At 32.4% G+C, this 6,748-nt stretch overlaps 1 protein-coding gene across 5 annotated transcripts in view; it reads left to right on the top strand.

The window, feature by feature from the left end:
• The window catches only part of LOC117170165 (RNA-binding protein 8A), a 45,844-nt gene that overhangs the window by 18,398 nt on the left and 20,698 nt on the right, over positions 1-6,748 (top strand). The gene's annotated exons all lie outside the window — the stretch shown is intronic.

Genomic DNA, 6,748 nt, shown 5'->3' with positions numbered 1-6,748 from the left:
GGATCAAACGAATAAGTAAATATAAGCAAAATCCGTAAATTAAGTATATTTTTCCAAAATGCACACCTAAATAACATCCAATATATGTACTATCATACATGCAATTTTTTAGTGTAATGTACATATCAACGCAAATACAGTGAGACTCTTCTATAGCGCCGACTTTAGGTCTGGCGGTGGGTGGGAACTAACTCATTATAGCCCTCTCGGATTTTGTTTGTTCACGCCTGAGTGCTTGCCTAAGGGACAACCTTAGATCCCGCACACCCCGCGCAGTTCCTGTTATACCTACCTGCGACACGTCGTCAATTCTCGGAAGGGTTATTGAAGGGTTTCACTGTAGTACATAAACAACATCTTTAAGACATTCAGATATTCATTATTACTTTACAAAACTTACAAACTAATTGGATCAGTCAAGGAACTGAAGGTAAGCTAAATTGACTTCAACTATGGGGTTTTGGATTTATTCGAAAAGAAGCTTGGCTTATGTCTTCTTCAATTGACTAGATTTTTTAATCTTCGATAACTTTGGACCTCATTGAGCTACTTATCGTTTTCTTTTTGATTTTAACAGCGTTTATTGTCTTATTTTGGAAACCATTAAAAACTATTAAAAATCTTCAAAATGAATAAAATAGCGGTAGTTTTTCTAAAAATAATACTCACAAGATATCTTTATTGTGAAACGAAATTGGCAAAAAATATATATCAAAATGAAAATGATAAATATCTCAAAATGGTTAAAAGTGGTTGAGAATTCAAAAAATTTTGAGTTTTTAAAAAATAAAGCACAAAACATATCTACTTCCCTACTTTATAATTTTACCAATAATTCTTCTCAAAGTTCTATAAAATATTACTTATAATAATAAACTCTCATATTACATTTGTGTGCAGACAAAACATTGAAAATTCCTTTTTCGTTAACTTATCCGTGATACAATTTTTTTTAAATTCTTAGTACCGCTTCTATTTAAATTATTCTTTAATAACACAGCCATACAAAAAAAAGTTTGCGGATCTGTTAACAAGATACACGTATTCCTATGGATTTTGGGGCGCTGAATTCAAATTCGGTTTCAAAAATCACCCATCACGTCATGGTTGAGCCGTAACCTCAAAAAATGACGAAAAATCATGCACTGAGGCAAATAAATTTCAAAATAATGCCAGTGATGCAAATTTTCACTTCAAAAACATGTCAACAACTGTGAAGGATCAACCCTTGTCTGATATCAACTTATTTAACATAACTTTCCCCAACCGTTTCATTGAGTTTCGGCTTAACTTACATAGAGGTTTAACCTATCCTAATCTAACAAAACCTGACCTAACCTAACCGACTACGCTGGCAACCCTGTTCTTGCGTACTTTCATATTTTGTCATTAATAGCAGTAAATGTCTGGAGTTTCGTAACCGCTTGTTGCTAGCATTATCCGCCTGTGTCTGTAACCAGGGCACCTCCACGTGGTGACGGTGGGTAAACGGCGTTCCTGCCGTCATGGCAGACACAGGTAAAAAGTGTATTACGATGCAGGCAAAAACCCCAGTATCGGCGTCTGGTCAGGGTGGGAAAGCGGGATCTCCGACGTCATCATGCAACCGTAGCTCTTCATCAATGGATCACTTGGTTGGTGTAGAGTCTCATGCTACAAGGAAAAAAACCGCGAGCATTTCTCAATCGCATGCCTGCAAGAATAGCTCAAATTCATTCTGTTACATTTGCAGTAAATATGAAGTGAGCAGTTTGCGAAAATCAATCGACGAGGAAGTGAAAAGCGTTTTGACCGTAAATTGCTGCACCAAGAAACAAAATGGGTTTCTCACGTCACTTGCAATTTTTGCAGAATTATGTTGTATCGTCTAAAAAATTCAAACAACGAAAAGTACAGTAAGAACTCTTCACCAACCACATGGAAAAAACCCGTTATTGCGAGAGACTGCTACTTTTGCATGAATTCCGTCAAAGAGTTCAACGCCAAAAATAAAAATAATATTTCGTACATTAATGTGTGCACAGTCACAAGAGCTATTGAAATCAATAAAAATGCACGCGAGACTTATCTAAGCGCTTTAGAAGATGATAGAATGGAAGTTGAAAGTCAACGTCATGGAGACGGTAGTGAACCCAGTGATCGCACAGAAAATAGTTCTGATGATTCCGATGAAAATGACGAAAAAGATGACGAATATGGCGTGCATAAAATGAAATTGAAGGTTCCAATATTAGTGTCGCAACTAGAACTGAATGATTTTATTAGAGATCTTGGATTTACCGAAAGACGGTGCTGAATTTGCCGCTTCATTTCTAAAAAGAAGAAATCTTCTAGAGCTAAAGATAAAAGTTTCATCCTATCGCGACAGGGACAAAGAATTCAGAAAGTTTTTCGTTAAAGACGAAGAGACGTCTTTAGTGTACTGCACTGACGTTAACGGACTAATGAACAACTTGAAGAAAAATGTGTACAGAGACGAAGAATGGCGACTTTTCATTGATTCGTCAAAACGCAGCATTAAGGCTGTTTTACTGCATAACACGAACACTTACGCTCCTATCCCTATAGCTCACTCAACGGTCATCAAAGAAGAATATAACAATGTTAAAATGCTTCTTGAAAAAGTTAATTACACGAATCACAAATGGCAAATATGTGGTGATCTCAAAATCATAGCAATGATATTAGGCCAACAATCGGGTTTCACGAGTGAGTCATGCTTTATATGCCTGTGGAATAGCAGAGATCGAGCCAATCATTACAGCAAAAAACATTGGCCTTTAAGAGATTCATTCAAACCTGGTTTTCATAACATCATCAACCAAAGCCTCGTTGATCCAGAAAAAATTTTACTACCACCCCTCCACATAAAGCTTGGGCTCATGAAGCAATTTGTCAAGGCGTTAGACAAAGATGGACAATGCTATAAGTATATATCCCTTAAATTCCCTAATTTATCAGACGCTAAATTGAAAGTAGGAGTCTTTGATGGAACACAGATTCGAATATTGACAAGAGATACTAATTTCGTGAGCCACATGACGAAAATTGAAATGGACGCTCGGGAAAGTTTTAAAGCAGTAAACGCAAATTTCCTCGGTAACAAAAAAAAGATCAGACTACGAGAATATCGTTGCGAAAATGATAAGAAACTACAAAAAGTTAGGCTGCTTGATGAATCTAAAACTTCACTTTCTAGATTCCCATCTAGATAAGTTTCCAGAAAATGTTGGTGATTTCAGCGAAGAACAAGGGGAACGTTTTCATCAAGACATAAAAGTGATGGAAGAACGATATCAGGGTAGATGGGACGAGGTCATGATGGCTGATTTTTGCTCGTTGTTGAAAAGGGAAACGAAAGTAGGTCTTAAACGTAAGCGTAACCCTTTGCATCGTTCCTTCGAAGAAAAAAGGACACGTTATAGCAGGCAGAAAATAGACTGAAGTAGGTCTATAAATCAATTTAATTACGATAAAAAGCAAGATAAAATATAAACACGAAAGATAGTATAAATATATCCCTTAAGTTTAAGAAAAGCAGAGAGAAAAAATTTTTGAATACAACTCTTTTACTTTTTACATGTTTAAGTTACAGTTCTACATTTTAATTGATACAAACATTGTCAGGTTAATTGAAATGTGGTCAATTCTACTTGTAGTTCTAAGTTTCTTCAAATGAGTAATGTGCGTCTAAATTTTTAACCACCTGTAGTACAATGAAATGAATTTTATTGTGTTACAACGGGAACATTTAAGTTCTGTTGCGTTAAGCAAAATATCATTAGGTTCTGTTAAGTTAGATTCATTTGTAGGTTAAGATCGAGTTAACCTATTAAATATAGCACACATTTAAGACTGAGAACCGTACGCTTACATAGCTAGACGTGTGGTTGAATTTCATTCGGCTAGGTTAGGTCAGGTTTTGTTAGGTTAGGATAGGTTAAACCTCTATGTAGGTTAAGCCAAAGCTGAATGAAACGGTAACGCAAAAACAACGGGACAACCCAATGAGTTTAATTGTGTTACGTGAAGTTAGGTTAGGTTAGGTCTGGGTTTTTTAGTTTAGGATAGGTTTGACCTCTTTGCAGGTTAAGCCCAAGCTGATTCAAACGGTACCGCAAACAGAGCGGGACAACACAATCAGTTTAATTGTGTTTCGTGAGGTCAGGTTAGGTTATCTAGGTTAGATTTATTTTTAGGTTAGGCTCGAGTTGACCTATTCGATGTAGCAAACATTTGCTACTGGGAAAATATGCTTCCAGAGCTTTACGTGTAGTTCAATAAATTTCTATTAATTCAGGTTATGTGAGGTCAGGTTCAGTTGGGTAAAGTTATGTTAAATAAGTTGATATCTGGCAAGGGTTGATCCTTCACAGTTGTCGACATGTTGTTTAAGTGAAAATTTGCATCACTGGCATTATTTTGTAATTTACTTGCCTCAGTGCATGATTTTTCGTTATTTTTTGAGGTTATGGCTCAACTATGACGTGATTCTGCAATTTATACTTTCTTTTAAGTGAATCGTTAATATCACACGAAAATAAACTTTATATCATTCATTTAATAAAAATTTACATTACTTCGCGTTATTTTATGATATACTGGTATGGAAATAATACAATTCTTATTTGAATTATTACATATCAGAATTTTCAGTTTTGGACTTGAGATTTTATATAACTCTTTTGTAATATTTATAGTTCTGTTTTGTATTAAATCCAGAAATAATTGTAAACTTTATCAAAATTCAGTAATGTCCTCCATTTATCGAACTAATTGGGTTAATTTTAATGAACAAATTTTCTCCGTGCATGAAATTTTTTTTAGTGACTTTACAATAATACATTCATAGACAATCTCAGTAAATACGACCATTAATTTTTTAATACAAGAATGAAGATTTTTTAACAAAATAGATCAATTTTGAATAAAATATTCTTATTATTTTTTAAATATGAATTTTAAACTAACATGATAAATCTTCCACTTTAAATCAATAAGGCTACATTTACTTGAAATCATAAAAATGAAGTATTTATTGGCCATGGTATTATAAAAATAAAGAGAGTAAAGACGTTAAGAATGTTAAAAAAATACATAATAATTTACTAATGCAATTATCTGATGTCGGATCATTTTATCCGACTCCCGATCAAAATTATCGGTCATCGGATAATTGTAGTTTTGAATTTTTTGCAACGCTTTTATCCAACTTCGGATCAAATATCTTAGGGAAAAACTTCGAATGTATTATAAAGTAATAAACATAATTTTAAGTATATTAAAAAGGTTTCTCACCTTTTTCCTTCCTTCATTTATTTAATACACCGACGAGTATATATAGCATTTTTCTTGTTTTAAGTAAATGTAACGTTATTTATTTAAAATAAAATAAGTCTAATTTACCAGGTCATTTTACTGAAAATTCAACTATTATTTTGAAAAGTTACATATTTTTGTTATTGTATTCAACTGCCTTAAACAAATTCATCTTTTTTACTTGAAAATTCAATTTGTTGTGGAAAATTCGTCTCTATTGGTTGATAATCAATCTTTCTTCGTTGAAAATTCACCTTTTTGTTAGAAAATTCAAGTGATTGGTTAAAAACTTATGTATTTTGCAGAAAATTCGTCTTGTTGGCAGAAGATTTATCCTTCTGATTAAAAATGATAAGTTTTCGTGGAGGATTCAGCTATTCTTTAATATGCATCTTTTGGATGAAACCTTAACTATTACATTTTTCGTCGAAAATTCATTTTTTTATTTGTTAAAAATTCAACTACATGGTGAAAAATCGAATTGGTTTGTTGAAAATTTAATTTATTTCGTTAAAGATTCATCATGTTAGTTGAAAATTCATATTTTTATTAAATAAAAATATGTTCTTAAAAATTCTTCCGTTTTGTTTGTAAATTAATAGGTGTTACCGAAAATTGAACTATTCAATTTTTGTTGTTGAAACTTTATCATTTTTGTCTTATCTTCAAAAATGTTTAAATTCTTCTTTTTTATTTTTGAAAATTAATGATTTTGACTACTACACTCCCGATAAAAATTATCGGTCATTGGTGAATTATAGATTTCCATTGTTTGCAGCGGTTGTATCCAACTTCAAATAAAAGATATTTCTGGAATGTACTGTAAACGTATAAGGCAATAAAAGTAATTTTATGTATTTTAAAAATATTCCTTAATTTTACACAATTTTTCATTTTTACAAAGCCGTCAGTGCATGCAGGCGGCTAGGTACCACATTGGATTCAGAGAATTAGACGAAAGAAAGGTCGTCAAATTACTGTCTGTCGCCTCCTACTTCGAAAATCAATCCCAAGTATTTTTTTCGTTTAAGAACTACATTTTTACCATTTCTATTTTATGTATCAATATTCTCAGAAACATCGTTTAAAATAAGTATTTTTGGAATCGCAACAGATGTAAAAAATAACGTTTATCAAATGGGTACGAGTGGTTTCCCCAAGCAGAAATTAAGAATCAGGAACCAACATATTGAAAATTTAAGTGTAAGTTTTCCAATTAATTTAAGTATTTCAATTAAACTTACCTGAATTTCTAAACGTTCAAATGAACAAAATACTGTTTTCCAATTATATTACAAGTTTCTTTCGATAACCTATTATTTCTAATGTTTATATTTTAATAAATATAATTTTTCTGATTTCAAGTAAATTTAGCGTTATTGATTTGAAATTGAAGATTTATCATGTTAGTTGAAAATTTATGTGAAGA

The sequence above is a fragment of the Belonocnema kinseyi genome, chromosome 3 (genome assembly GCF_010883055.1).
Source record: "Belonocnema kinseyi isolate 2016_QV_RU_SX_M_011 chromosome 3, B_treatae_v1, whole genome shotgun sequence".
Taxonomy (NCBI): Eukaryota; Metazoa; Arthropoda; class Insecta; order Hymenoptera; family Cynipidae; genus Belonocnema; species Belonocnema kinseyi.
Note: the sequence above shows the minus strand (reverse complement) of the source record. Positions and strands in the feature narration are given on the sequence as shown.